Source organism: Tenrec ecaudatus, chromosome X (assembly GCF_050624435.1).
Source record: "Tenrec ecaudatus isolate mTenEca1 chromosome X, mTenEca1.hap1, whole genome shotgun sequence".
NCBI classification, from domain to species: Eukaryota; Metazoa; Chordata; class Mammalia; order Afrosoricida; family Tenrecidae; genus Tenrec; species Tenrec ecaudatus.
In genome coordinates, this window is record NC_134548.1 from 11076103 (window position 1) to 11092188 (window position 16086).

Genomic DNA, 16086 nt, shown 5'->3' on the forward strand with positions numbered 1-16086 from the left:
ATGCATTTAAATGACACACCTTAAGGAATAGACTGATGTATCAAGAAGAATAGTAAATGTGTTTCTCGCTTTTTAAGTAACATTGTATAGAGTTCAGTCCCCAAGACCAGAAAAATCCAAAACTAATGGAAAATAGTAAATCTATATTTGATTCATTTAAGTCATGTTAGTTCCTTTGCAAAGGAAATTGGATAATTTAGAGGAGACTTTTCTGATGATTTTTATTAAAACAGCATGGTGTTTATCTCTTCCTATGTAAAATTATCAGAAGAAAATATATTCACTTTAAATGAAATTAGATAATGCTATTATAAGCATTCCTGGAGAGGTCTTAATGTAATTGCCAAAGTCAAAAATAATTTTTCTATGTTCTTGTAAAATAGATAGGAACATATATAGGCCTATTCAGAGTTGACTACAATTATGATTAAAATGAGCAAAAATAAAATCACAAACACACCAAATATTTGCACTGATAATTTGGCTATGCTTAAAATTTTAACCAAGAACTTGAAGACTGATCCCAAAGCTGAATATTTGCATATCAATGTAACACCTGAAAAATTGGCATGTGAAAAACTTGTCATACAACTTTTCATGCACCACTCCCCCAAAGTATAGTAACAAAAAGCATTATCATGAAATGACCCCTTTATTCCAGAATTGAGAGTAATCATTTTTCCATGCAATTTCAAAATTGCTACCATCCTCTGGGATTCTGGGGACTTCACTACAAAAGGTTTCCTGGAAGTATATAACTATTTCCAACAGAGATGGTATAGAGTGGGGAGCAGAAAGAATCAATGACTGGTATATTTTTAGTGGATTTTTCCAGTCATACAAGAGTACTTTGGTGATACAAATCATTAAGTGCTTGACAGCTAGCTCTGGAAAGGTTGGAAAAGCCTGGCAATCTTCTTCCAAAAAATCAGCCCTTTTCAATCCTAGGGCCTGCAGTTCTATGTTGACGCATGTTGGGTGGCCATGAGTTTGAATCAAGTTGATGACAACGGATTTATTTACAAAGACCAGGTCATTATGTGAAAATTGGTGATAGATGAAATGGAGGATGTCCACATCAGATCACAAAATGGAGAGCGATTACATAACCACCAAGCCACAACATTACATAACTGCCTAATTACATCATTACAGAACAGCCAAACCAGTGAGAAGCATGGCCCAACCAAACCAACATATAAATTTAACCATCACAACCAGCTTCACATATCACCATTCACTATCGTCAGATGTATGTCGTTAATGTGCAAAATAGTTGTACAGATTTTTTAATGTTGTAAAGGCCAAATATTGACTAATGAGACAGCTGATAAGTGTGGAGTACGTGTATAGAGAATGTAATCGCTCAGCTGTGGCAGTCCTGCTCCTCTCAAGAGTCCCTACCCTTATGCCATTTTCCTATGATCCCAGCTTATGATGACCAGTCTCTCTCTTCTACCTGTACCTTTCCTATGATGTCAACTTTCAAGACCACTTAATGAAGCCATAGGTTTGCACAAGCTACACCAGGCAGATTGAGGATCAAGGTGGGAACTGGGGCCTGCCTCAGTTCTGGCAAAGGCTCATACCCAGGGTCCAGGGCAGGTAATACCTGGTCTCCCTGGAGGATGGAAACCTACAGTGGTGACTCTGGCTCTTAGTCCTTGGAAAACCCCATAGGCAAGTGGTTGAGTGTCTTTCCATTGGTAGCCTTGCCTCATCCAATGCCAGAGTATCCAATAAGTAAGATCAAGGAGGACAATACTCGGCTCTGGGTTTTGAAGATGTGCTGAGAGCCAGATATCACTGGGAAAGGAACCTTGAGTGGAGAACAAAACAAAAGAAGATACACTGGGGAACATGAAGGCTGTGCACAAGGAAAAACTCAGCCAGGAATCCACTTCCCAGCAATTCAACACCATTGGGGAGGATAAGGACTTGGCACAGAGAGAACACAACACAAGACCCTAATGGTCTATACTCCTCACATCAACTGCAGAGGCCTCTTTGAGGCAAGGAAGGCGTTTCGGGGACTGGGGGTGGGGACAGTCCAGTTCAGCCTCTTGCCTCAAGTGCCTATGTATTTCCTCTATAGGCCAGGGCCGCTCTGGGAAGTGGGACCATGAGGATTAGTAGTGACTTAACAGTTTTGGAAACTCTAAATGGGTCTCCATGACTCAGAATGGACTTGATGGTAGTGGATCTGGTTTGGATTTTTTGGGTACAGTTTTTCGCAGGATAATTTATCTTGGAAATTATTGAAAAAGGAATAGTTGGAGATTTTCCACATAGTTGCATTGTTTTATATTGTTGAGTGACCAGAAAAAAACCAAATTCACTGCCATGAAATCAGTTTGCATGCATAGCGACCTTGCAGGACAGAGTAGAACGATCCATGGGTTACGCAGACCATAAACCCTCACAGAGGCTTATTCTTCCACAGAGATGCTGGTAGTTTCAAACTCTAGTTTATTCAACCTGTCCCCTAATAGTGGGTACTTGGGTGTTTCTGGTATTTTATTCTTAAGAAGCCCTGATGGTGCTTCCGGGTAATTGTTGAACTTCCAGTTGAAAGGTCAGCAGTTGAAACCCACAAGCCACTCTTGGAAGAAAGTTGAGGTGGTCTGTGCCCATAAATAGTTACAGCCTGGGAAACCCTACCTGGCCTCACTGTGAGGCTGAACTGACTTGGTGAGAGTGAGATCTGAAGAGTCTTTTGGCTTATAAACAGAGCCTCCACTGAAAAGCATCGGGTACATGTCTTTTCATATTTTCACTAATGGATGTTGTTGTTATTAGGTGCAGTTGAGTCCCTTCTGGCTCAAGCTTGTGGGAACCTGGAATTGAAAGAGTGGTATTTATTGACAAACCTGTTGAAGCCCCCTCATATAGATGAGGTAGAGTCTCAGCTGTAAAGAGACTGCTGCTGTAAAGAGACATGTAAATAACAGAGAATGAATATCCTTATCAAAGCTAGTTTAATTTTTCTTTTTACATACACAATGTCCTCTTGAGATCTAACTGAAAGGAGTCTGTTTATGGACAAATCATCAAGACCTGAATAGATAAGTGTTGAATAGCAGCTTCAAATTACAACAAAATCGAGACTGCATTCTCTTTATTGAAGAGGGACATGTTTATTAGCAGATGGCTCTCTCCATTCTGAGAATGACCTGTGTAATTTTAGTGTTTGGTATTGAATATTTCAGGGACATTGTGGATTTCGTTTGACTTGTCCTTTTCTGGGAACAAGAAAACATCCTGGTACAATGAATTGAGCTTATGTAAGGCCATTTCTCTCATTGGTACAACTAGCATTTATAGGAAATAGGAACTTTCTTCATTTCTTATTATTTTTTGTGGATACTCAACTTACTAATTTGCCTCTTCATTCCATGTCTCTTCTCCAAATGGAAAACAGCGCATTCCTTTAAGCCTCTTAGATTCACAACAATGTAAAACACTGTGCGGACAACAAACGTACAAATCATGTATTATTCAGATGGCATTCAAAGGGACACTGTAGCCCAATAATTCCACCAGCCCACATAATAGTGGAGTTGACTCACCTTTGAGCAACATGCCTATTGACATGTCTCTCTTCGAACATTTTGTTCTTATCTTAACCTTCCTGAGAAATTGCTGGGAGCTCTTTAAAACCACATTTTTCATTTTCTTAACATTCCTGTGGAGGTGGGTAGGTGAAAATTACAATACTGAAATATTCCAGATGGAGACAAGCAAATCCACACTCTGAGCACCACACAAGACAGAGTCTGTTTTATCTTCTTTGTTGCGAGGGAAGCTCAGTGGCCACATCATGGGAAAGAAGAAGTAATACCCCTCCCGTTCACGCTTTCCTCATCTCTTTCCACAAGGCAGCTATTTGAATGCCTAGTAGTGCTCCACCATCATGTTTTCTTTAGTTTGGTGATACAGAGCTATTTTATCTGTTGATTTCATTGGTTATAAAAAATCTGCTTTCATGCCAATGCTTTGCCTTGAATCATTTCTTTTACAGCATGCTAAGGGAAAGATTCAATGTCCTATGATTAAAAGAAAGGGTTGATTCCACCAAAACTGGAATTTAACTCTGTCACTGCCTGTGTTATGTTAGCTGCTGTCAACCGTGTCAGACTAGTGGTAACCCTGTGCACAATGGAAAGAAAGGCCTGTGTCATTTCCAGACTGGTTGTGAATTGGGCCATTGTAATTCATAGGGTTTTCTTTTTCTTTTTTTTTTAAAAATCACTTGCTTGGGGGCTTGTACAATTCTTATCACAACCCACACAGCCATCCATTGTGACAAGCACATTTGTACATTTGTTGCCATCATCATTCTCAAAACGTTTTCTTTCTACTTGAGCCCTTGATATCAGCTCCTCATTTCCCCCTCCCTCTCCACTCCCCCCTCCCTCATGAACCCTTGATAATTTATAAATTATTATTTTGTCATATCTTACTCTGTCCAATGTCTCCCTTCATCCACTTTTCTGTTGTCCATCCCCCAAGAAAGAGGTTATATGTAGATCCTTGTAAGGTAGAATAGGGACCATGATAGTGGGGGGAGGAAGCATTTAAGAACTAGAAGAAAGTTGTATGTCTTTCTAGTGTGTCTTAGCCTAGAAGCTCTGCTGACACCTCTTTAACATTATAGCAACACTCCCTATGCATTGGCCAGAAATGGAACCTGGGTCTTCTACCTGGCAGGCAAGAATTCAATCCTCATCACTGTCTGTGAGTGCCCATCAAATAACCCACACTCTCTGAGCAGCACAGTTGTCTGTAAAAACAAGGGCTAACAGTGCACATCTCCCAGAATCAACTGCTAACACCCGAAGTTGAATACTGTGGTAGTTACATAATCTGGTGTCAATCTAAGAGGATTATGAGTGGAAGGGTAGAACCTGACCTGTCAATCAAGACATAATCAATGAGGTCTCTGTATGGGCATGGCCTTCCCCCGAGGATTCTGGGAAAATTCTGGGATTACCTCCTTGGAAGAAGATACACTCTTTCTCAGCTCACTCCCTGAGAGACTCTCTACTGACAAAACATATGAAGCTATGCTGGAGGGAACAAGAGCCTTGGACATCAAGATGCCACATGAAGACCCCTGTCAGCACTGAGCTGCTTCCACCATAAAGCTACCCACCAACTGGCCTGTAATCTTCCTGCAGTCTACACATTGCATGTGTTTTGTGAGTCTGAAGAGGACTTTATAGATCAGTATTGGACATAAGGGCTGATATTTGATTTATGGACTTCATCTGGACTGGGCCAGGATGTTTTCTCAGTATTTAGTTGCTTTTGTATATAAAGTTCTTTTTTACACCCATGAGTCTCTCTGGATCTGTTTCTCTGGTCTATCCAGACTAACACAAATACTTTGTGTGTGTGTGCGCGCGCACGCGAGCGTGCATGTGTGTGTGTGTGTAATTTTAAACCAAGTCCATGACCTCTGAGTTGATTTTGACCCATAGTGACTCCATATAGCCACCCTGTATGTAAAAACATTAGCTCTTGGTAAGCACACAATATTTGAGAGATGTCAACATGGTTATTAATATTTGCAATTTCCAGGCTTGAGAGTTAAAGTAGATTAAAAAACTTGGTTATGGCCTCTGCTACGCTTTTTACAAAGTGTGTGACCTTGTGTTTAGAGTCTCCGGGATTTGATGTCCTTACAAGTACAAAGATATCACTGGGCTGGAAGGCTGGCGGTGCCCCCCTCAGCCTTCCATTATGTGTTCTGCCCCTTGCTTAGCCTGTCCAGCTCCTGAAACTACTCGGATAGCCAGGTCACTCTCTCTCTTGGTATCAACAGGGCCCATCAAGATCTGCTGTAGCCACTGAACTCTCCTAAAAGTATATAACTGTTTACATTACATTAAATAAGTATATGTTAATGATAAAACATCCCAAACTTTCCGCCATTGAGTCAATTTCGACTCATAGTGACCTTATAATCCAGAGGAGAACTGCCCCTTCGGATTTCTGAAACAAACTCTTTATGGGAGTAGAAGCCTCATCTTTCTCCATGGAGCATATGGCGGTTTCAAACTGCTGACCTTGTGGTTAACAGCCTGTGTTAGTCTGGGTACTTTAGAGAAACAAAACCAGAATGCTAATACTTTTATATACATTTATACAGATAGATATATAACATAAAAAATAAACAGTTAATTAAATTATTAAGCAGTACAAATGGCTCAGTGGAACTCACTCCGGTGAGACAGCTATGAAACACTGGCAGTCCTTCAAGTCTTGAGGGCCACAGGATAGTCCTTTGTAGAGCAATTCAGGCTATCCGGGCACAGGCAGTAAACAGCAAGGCAGGTCACCAACAGTCAGCCAGATGTTAGGGTCTGACAGTCCCCAGCTCAAGAGATGTAAATTCCAATGGTGTGGTGAAGCAGGTCTTGAAGAAACCTCAAATTACAGTGACACAGTCCATAGGTTAGGTGTCCCACAGGTAGTGTAGCTTGCAAATCGAGGCACAGAACAAGCAAGGCAGCCGCACACTGGTCTGATGATCAAAGAGCAAGAGACAAGAAAGGCAAGGCTCATCGAGCCACTTATTTCTCCGCCCTTCAATTAATCCCACGTGTTTATCGGCCAGGTTGGCACAATAAACTAACTACCTCACAGCCTAATGAGTTATCCACTCTACCACCTCAGGGTACCATGTTAACAATTGATCAGAGTAATTGCCATTTGAAAAACAGGTTAAAAAACAAAAAGGAGAACTGAGAACGTTCTAAGTGCACACACCTAGCTACAAGTTAGGAAGCTTCTTGGTTACTCCTCCACTGAGAGTACTCACCCATTCAACCTACTTGCCTAAGAAGCTTTTTTCTTTCTTTCTTTCTTTCTCACTTTAGAAGATAAAAATCCTGGCCTATGGCTTCTTCAAAGTTCCCAGAAGGCGAAGGGGTCTTGGTGGGGCAGCGGTTCAGTTTTCAGCTAAAAGTGTAAGGTCAGTGGCACTTCAGGAGAAAGATGAAGCAGGCTGATGTTGTAAAGATTTAAAGCCTTCGGAATCCTACGGGGATTTTCGACTCTCTCCTACAGGGTCCCTATGAGGAAGAATGGGTAGTGGGATTGGTTTAGGGTGTCTGTAGTGCTACCGTCACTTGTCATTGAGAAAGTATGGCCCGGACAAGGAACTTTTCTGAGGTAAACACTCATTTTTCCTCTTTTCGTTTCCAATTAGCTCTAAAGCAGCATTCCAAGGAGAAGCTAAGTGTAAGTGTAGCTGTAAGAAACATTCACTCCATGAGATGAAGATGAAGTTGTCTGCTCCCATCAAGAGTTACAGTCCCAGAAAGCCTATGGGGGCAGTTCTACTCTGTCCTACATGGTCACTATGCAGCAGAATCGAGTGCACCAAAGTGAGTTTCTTTTCAGTGTCCAAGAAACCAGCTCTGGCTGGTACAATGGTCAAGTGTTTGGCTGCTAAACTCATCCAGCAACTCCAGGGGAGAGAGACTTGGAGAACTGCTTCCAGAAAGAAAATAGCAAAGGAATTGTCCTAGGAGGCGGTTCTATTCTGCCCTATAGGGGTCGCTGTGAGTTGTAATGCTTTTGCCTGCTCCTAACAACTACAACAAACATCGCTGGTACTTCCTGTCAGGGTGCCTTCTTTTTCGCCATTGAAAACATTGTCTCTCCTTCGAAATCTCTACGGCAAGGCCATACTTGGCTTTCTATATTTGAAGACCTCAGTTTCTGTTAATGGACTGGTAGTGTTCGCACATTAAGACAGACCCCATTGCTGTGGTTGAGCTGGGGAACGGGGCTTGCCACATGCGTCACTCGCCTCACTTTTGGCATCAGAACCAAGACAGAAAGAGTGGATTAGATGCCGACCAGTCCGTGTGTCCAGGCTGTCGGAATGGCTGGACTCCCTGGAAATGCCACACAGACTGGACGGGGATGACACTTTGCTCTGGCGGGAACGTTATTGAGCCTGCTATGCAGCGTTCTCTTCATGAGTACACATCACAAATGATTGCAAAGCTCTAAACGTTGGCAGAATGTGAGAATCCCCTGAGAAGTTCCAAACATGCAGGTCCCCAGGCCTTCCCTCCTAGAGATGCCGTTTCTGTTGGTCGGAGGCAGGGCCCAGACAGTGGCATTTCTTTATGCTCCCAGGAAAACTCTTAGGGCAGCTGGCAGTAGGAAAATGTGCAGTCAAGAAAATACTGTGCCTTGAAAGTCAGCCCCCGTCTCCTTCTCAAGTGGAAACTGTGCTAGGGCTCATTTGCTAGCCAACTAAGACTTGGCAGAAATCCCTGATTGGTGCAAACACTTAATGAGCTCAGCTATGCTACCCAAAAGGAAGAAGGTTCAAGTCCACTTAGGCACCTCCGAAGAATGGCCTGGTGAATGACTTCTGAACATCAGCTCTTGAAAACCTTATAGAAAAGAGTTATACTCGGACTCCTATGGCGTCCCCACGAGGCATACTGGAAACTAGTCTGAGTTCTGTGAGTCCTGTGTATCTGACCTTTGAAAGCTCTTAAGTCTCCCCTTTCAATACTTAGGATGGCTACCCAACACCCCTCTGCATCCTAACCTGGCCATGGTGGCTGAGTGTCTCCGTGTGCGTTACGTTAAGGGGAAAGGGTACAGGACTTCTTTGGGGCCAAAGGCTGCCTTCTTGCTGAAGTCTGAACTGAAAATAGATCCTGCGTTAGTCTGCATTGAACTATCTATGGGTACCATAATTAAAAGCCTCCCCCCACCACAAACTGGAAATATTCATGCTCAATCCCTGCATCTCCAACATGTGCCGATTTCCCACACTTGACATCAGGGAGATTGTTGTAGGGGAAGTGGGGGTGTTGCCAAAGGCTGATTTTTGTACGCATATAAAACAGCCTCTCTTTGTCCAATTAAGAAACGGTTTCCTTAGCAACTGTGCATCTATATCACCCATTCCTCCCACTTTAAAGTCCAATATTTGTCTTCAGCTTTGCCTGCCTCTAGAGAGACAAAATCCACTCTTTCTAGAATTAGTGACCATTGCTACATTCCCTTTGCAACATTGCCTACCCAAATTAGTCAGGAAGCCTGAAGTTTGAGAAGCCAGCTCTTCAAATTTGGCTTTGTTGGCTGGGCTAGGAGAAGGGTGGTCCGGACATTGTATACTGTTTCTAACTACCATTTGTGTGTGTGTGTGTGTGTGTGTGTGTGTGTGTGTGTGTGTAAAGGGGGAGGAGGTTTAACCTGCTAGTTTCCACTGGACTTTTGTGTTTCCAGTGGACTCTGGCTTGGCTGGTTCTCTGTGTGCAGGGCTGTCTCTGGTGAAGATAGTGGGCTCCTGCCCCAGTTCTCTGAATGAAATCCAAGCTGAATCTAAATTGATTGGTCTATCTACATCCTAGACCAGCCAGGCTGCCCTTGCAGAGATGTGCCTGAGAGTGCGTTTTCAGCCAGTGAGAGGAGAAACAAGTCACCGGTCTCTCTTATGGTCCCTCTCTACCACCACCCCTCCACTGCATGGGGCCCTAAGCACACTCAGTGCTTCCGGTCCTCTGAGCAGAGTTTCTGGTTTCAGATTCCCACCCGCATGACCAGCACCCACTTAATGGCATGTGTGAGCGAGCTGGCTGCAAGGCAAAGCATCTGATCATCTAATTCACAGGCGAGAAGGGCCATGCTTCCATTCGTCCTGCCTAGAACAAAGCAAGTGGACCTGAGAAAACCCATCGGGGAAATGAATCCGCACAATGTCCACAACCATGGCCTCTGTGCAATATTTATGTCATGAAGTAAAGCCTACTCCAGGACCACCACAAAACAAACCAAAACCAACACCAATGTCAATGCCATTGAGGTGATTCCAGCCCACATTGATCCTGTAGGACAGAGTAGAAGGGTTCTATGGGGCTTTCAAGGCTGTAAATATTCACAGAAGTGGACTGCCACATCGTTCTCCTAAAGAGTGGCTGGTGGGTTATAAGAACAGGCCATTCAGTTATCAGCTGAGCACTTTAATCACTACACCAGGGCTGCCAGGAACCAAGGTCTGGGATTACCTGTCATTGTTGCAACCAAAGATAGAGATCAGTTTGAATTGAGAAACTTGAAGTTTCTTCTGCAAGTACAAGACAGAAACAAACAGTGAGGGTTGCCCTTTCCAAAAAATGGCTGTGAAAATTCAGTGAAAACCAAGCAAACCATATACCCCAAACTATGTGGCAAAAAGCAGGCTTTGCGATGATCCCAGGGAACAAAGTGCTGGTCAGGAGTTTAACCTTCACCAGACTACCATCCCTCATGACACCACGCTCAACTGTTCATCCAGTGGGGAGTTGTTCCATGCATAGCTACTTGTCTTCATGGTCTTGTTAACCATTTATTCTGAAGTTAGAAGACCATCCCTATGGTTAAGCCTAAAGAAATCTTTACTGCAAGAGGATGGGGGTGTTGGTGCATGCTGTTATAGAAAACCTCATTTTTTATTTCTAACAAGCTATGTCTTAAATTGTTATATTCCAGTATTTTGATAAACAGCCATCTAAATCTGCTCTATTACCACCAGCATGACCACAACCACAACCTGGAATTGTAGTTAAATAAGACCCACTCCCTGTTGCCCACTGTCAAACTTCATTAAGCCCGTTATTCCAGAATGGTGAGAAATGGACTTTTACAAACTCACTGCCATCTAGATGGTGCCAACTGGTGGCATAAGGGGTAGTGCTGGGCTACCAACTGCAAGGTCAGTGATTCAAACTCACCAGCCTCAGGAGAAAGATGAGGCTGAATTCTCCTGTAAATATGAATTTCAAACGACTTTTAAAACTAATATTAATAAAAGACTTACCGCAAAGTTACAAGATGGGTTTAACCAAAGACTTTGTGGTTAGCAGATCAGTGGGTAAGCCCACTATACCATTGCAGTTCCTTAAGTTTAGGTGAAGGCAAAACAGAATCCTTGGGAGGCTTGCTTTAAGCAAAAGACTAGACAAAACGCACTTTTGTTTCAATGGACGCATTGAGTATCCTCCCCAGTTAGCTGACTCTAGCCATCCCTCCCATTTGCCTTTGAGCTCATTTACAACTCTGTGACTGTAGGTATTGTTGTGTGCCATTTGGTCAATCCTTACTAATCCTTGAAGTTATGTGGTGATGCTTACTCATAGGGTCTCCATAAGACAAAGTACAAACTTCCCCCATTAGGTTTCTGAGTCTGTAAGTCTTTATAGGAACAGGTCAGCAGATCTTGTCTTCTATAGAGTTATTAGATGGATTAGAACCTCGCACCTTTCTGTTGGCTGCCAAGTGCACCACCAGGGCTCCTTAAACTGTAGGTAATTGATAGCAATGCACAATTTTTATGGACATTAAAAAAAGAAAAGAACATTTTTTGTGGGTATTCAACTCTGTCTCTGTTAGAGCTCTACTTGACTTTTCTGCCTCTTGTAAGAAAAACAAAACAAAACCATTTTACTTCCATTTGCACATTCAATTTAAGATTTCTTTACTCCGTAGAAATGTGTGCTTTTCTGACTTTTCCTTTGAACGCCTGCCAATTTCCTTATGAGTTAAAAAAATATAACACATGTTCATTGTTAGATCTTTATGAGAATCATGATTCTACCTTTCCCTGAAAAATTATCTTTTGACCCACGGCATCTCTTTCCATCCAATCTGAAATAGAGTCCCTTCCCCAATCGCTGCTTTATTCTTTTACCAACCCACGTCTTTCCCTTATATGTTCTTATGGCATGGCTCCCTTTGTAGACCCCAAGTTCTGTGAGGACAGAACCATTGCCTAGTTTGTTCAATGATCTAGTCTAAGCTGGTGATGCAGTGGCAGTGGTTAAGCTCGTGATTGCCAACTGAAAAGTCGGCAGTTCTAACCCACCAGCCACTCCGCAGGAAAAGACAAGACAGTCTACTTCCATAAAGATGGCAGCCTTGGAATCTCCACAGGATGGTTCTGTCCTCTCCTAGATGACTCAATGGCAGTGGGTTTGATTTAGTTGGTAGTAAGGTTTAATCTGGCTGGTAACGGAGAGATCAGCACCTAGCACAATACACAAAGTAGGCTCATTAAAACGATTCATTGAGTTAACGATTTCATCAATATGGGAACCAATAGAAACAAGAAAAACGTATACAGACACAAATACTAAATACATGAATACATAACTAAATACATGAAAATGTAAATTTAACCAAGAGATGGATTTTTTTTTCTCCAGAAAGGAAATGGCTGCAGGAGAATCATACAGGGCTGGTTCTTTTGAGCTGAGCCCACTTCTCCTTCCCTGAGATTTGTGCAGATTTATGCAGCAAAATGCTGAGCACCCGTCAAATCGTATTATTCATTAATGAGGAAACTAGCAGGTGGAGAATGCCAATTTGGAATCAACGCTTGGGAAGCAGAGATGTACATCCTAACCAAGGGGTTGATTCCTCACATAGCTCAGTTGCTAAGCAATGATTCTGGCGTCTTTCACAGGGTGCCAATCTGCTCAAAGCCATAAATTGGCCTTTTCTGTTTATTTGTTTACCCAATGGCTTGGGTTGCTATGCAGGGTACAGGGCCTTCACAATCACCTTTTTACAAGTTCTAGAAAAGAACAGAAGATCAGGAATATCAAGTAAGATGCCCAAAACATAAAAACAAAACCAATGATAAACACAAAGCCAACGATCTGAGGGACTATTTAGATGTACCATGTAACAAGGTTTGGTCCTCTGACACATGAGCAATTAGCAAACCACCACAAAATGGTGCCAACAAAAAGTCAGCCAACATAAACACCAGGTCTGGCTTTTCTTCCAGTCAGCTACCGACTGATTTCTCCAGCAAAGCTAGTGAGCACCCAGTTGACTGCATTCGCAGTGTGGGGCTAACTTTTTAGAATTCATGGAAGTTTCCACATCTCTATTTCTGAACTACAGAGAAATCCTGTTTGTGCATGCCACACTGGAAGAAATAAGCCTCAATTCCGTTCTAATGAGTCGTTTACATATTAAGCACATCCTTAGGTCCCGTCATAGTTGTTGGGTGCTCCGGAGTAGATTCCTACTCATAGCATCCTGGTTTGATGGTGTAGATTTCCTCTGTCGGATTTTCTTTACTATGATCTCAGAGGCAGATCACCAGGTCTTTGGTTCAGAATACCCTGGATGAGTTCTCGCCTCAGAATGTTAGGCTCATGTTTGAGTACAAGCCATGTGTGCCCCTCAGGGGCCTCTCCTGCTTCCAAACAGGGACATATTAATAAGTGCAGTGATTAGGGGGTCAACATATTTTGGGCGGTGGGGGGGGGACACAGCTCAATACAGAATGCCCGCATATTCCCACCCAGGCATTCTTGCTTAAAAACATACCCATTACCATCGTGTTGATTTTGATCCATACCGACCATGAAGCGAATGGCCCCTTTAGGGTTTCCAAGGTGATAAAGTGGGTTATGTGTCGGGTTACTAAAGGCAAGGTCCGAAGCTTGAAACCACCAGCTGCTCCTCAGGAGAAAGCTGAGGCTTTCGACTCTCATAAAGATTTATCATCTCAGAAACCCACAGGAGTAGCTCTACTCTGTCCTCTAGGGTCGCTGTGAGTTGTAATCAACTCAACGGCCCTGAGTGATGTTTTGGAGGATCTTTCCAGAAGCAAACTGCCACCCCCCTTTCCTTTGGAGCAACTGGCAGGTTCAAAAACCGACCTGTCCGAGGCAGCCAAGCGCTTAAGAACTATGCACCAGGGCACATGCTTATGATCCCCAAATTAAACTGTCTAAATTGATACTGACTCCCATTGTTTGAGATCTAAGGAAACTTCACCACCTTAGTCTTCATGAGACCCCAAGCCATTAGTCAGTAGATTGTGTCCTTCTTTGGGATTCTTTAAAGGGGATTCCTTGAAGGCATCCCCAGTCACCCATTGTTAGGGGCCTTTATGCACCGCCTGTGAAGATAGATCCTTAGTTCTGAAAACCAGGCAGAAGGCGCTTCCCAGAAGAACCCACTAAGACAGGAGTCTCACGTATGGCATTTCCTTTATGTTGACATCACCTCAGGCTTCCCTTTGGGAAAGATAACCTGGCCTCCAAGCTAAACATGGGCAATGCTCTGATGCCGACTGCAATGCCAATTTATTTGTTTAATGTTTGCAAGTTAACGCAAAGGGATTTTGATGGAATAGATTGAAATCACAGTGTTTTCTCGCTCTCAGTTATAAAAACCTACTTAATAGGGCTGAAAAACCTGTACAAGACTCCTGATGGCACAATGTTTTGGATACTTAGTGATTCTGGATAAGTGAAAGATTTACTTCACAGGCAATAAGAATGGTTGCTCTTTTTACAGTACATATCGTCTCATATCAAACACAGCGCTCGTGTTTGGTGTGAAACCTTCCATTTTGTCTTTGGTTGTTGTTAGTTGCCGTGGAATTGATTCTGAATTATGGCAACTCCACAGTGTTTTCAAGGTGAGGACCTTACGGAATCAGATTAGCGAGCCTTTCATTGGTGGCACCTCTGGATGGGTCTGAACCGCCCACCTTTGAACTAGGGGTCAAATGCTTAATCTTGTTTACCACCCAGTGACTCCATTGAACAACCAACTGTATATTCACTGAGCTGATTCTGACTCATGGCAGCCCTGTATGGGTTTCCATGCCTGTAAATCTTCACAGGAGTAGAAAGCCTCATTATTCTCCTGAGGAGTGACTGATGGTTTTGAACTGAAGCTATCTGGAGGTTAACAGCCCAGGGCATAAACAACCACAACACTGCCAGGGACCCTAACTTCATGGCTGGGGAATGTTCATAAATATTGGGATACTTCTCCTGGGAGTATTTATTGTTGTTTAGCACAGAACACATCTTAACACAGAACGTATCTACCTAATAGTTGGTCAGTTCAAAAGTATATGGAAGATAATGCCATTCAGTTGCTTAGTACTCATTAGGGACTAAAGCAGTATTGAGGTGACTCGGGGATCCCAGAGCTTCATCCCTGCTTTCAAGGAATTTATAGATTACAGGTGAGATGCATTTGTTGACACATTACTAGAAATGCAAATCATTATAGGAGAGATCACAAGAGGCTGCAGGATACAAACCAAATACGATGCAAACACAGAAGGGATAACTACAAACCTTCCAGCCATAGAAGTGTGGAGCTACGAGGATGGCTGGCAGCTAGATGGCGGGAAGGCATCCCAGTTGGACTGAACAAGGAAAGCAATGGTTTATGGATAGATATGTTCCAGACATGTTCCGAGAGAAGTAGGGAGAAGCATACAGAGGCATGGGCAGAGGGGGCCAGCTGTGGCTATTGTCCACACGTAGAGTGGGGAGTTTGAATGTTACTTTTCAGGTGGTAGGGGAGTTGAGAAGGAGCCCTGCTGGCCCAATGGTGACACATATGGCTGCATGGCAGTTCAAGCCCCCTCAGTGGAAGCAAAGGTCTGGTGATCCACTCCTGTGAACACGAGAGCCTCGGAAAGCATATGCGGACAGTTCCACTCTGTTCTAGAGGGCTGCTATGAGTCAGAGTCAACTTGACTACATACACCACCAACTGACAAACTGCTAGGAGTTCCTGAGTTTGGCGAGGGCATGATCAGAATCTGGAGGCAGAAGGAAAGCACTGATGCCTAAGGCTGGCTGGGCTAGAATGAGGAGAGTCTGGCAACAGGGAGAGCAGGTAGGAGGCTGAAGCCATGGAGGGTGCGGTGATGAGGGCATGAGCCTGAGCAGGAGCAGTTGAGATGCCCGGAGTGGCAGACAGGAGCGACCTCGAGGAGGAAGTCCCCTCCTCTGACCCTGCAGCAGGTCAAACAGAAGCAAGTCAAGAAGAGAGATATCTTTCATGGCTGCAGTCTGGCAGCTGGACACCGGAGGGGACAAGACCTAGGGCTATAGAAGAAAGAAGCCGGGCTGGAGTCAGACATAAAGAGGGGGTGAGTTTAGTTTGGGACAAGGTGTGAGTTGTCACCTCAGACTGCTGACTGCTCTACTTCATTGTCATGAGCTTGGTCTGCTAATGGTCCTACTTTATTACATTACTTGGCCTTCCAAATGCTGACAAGGAAAACTTCTGCCCCCT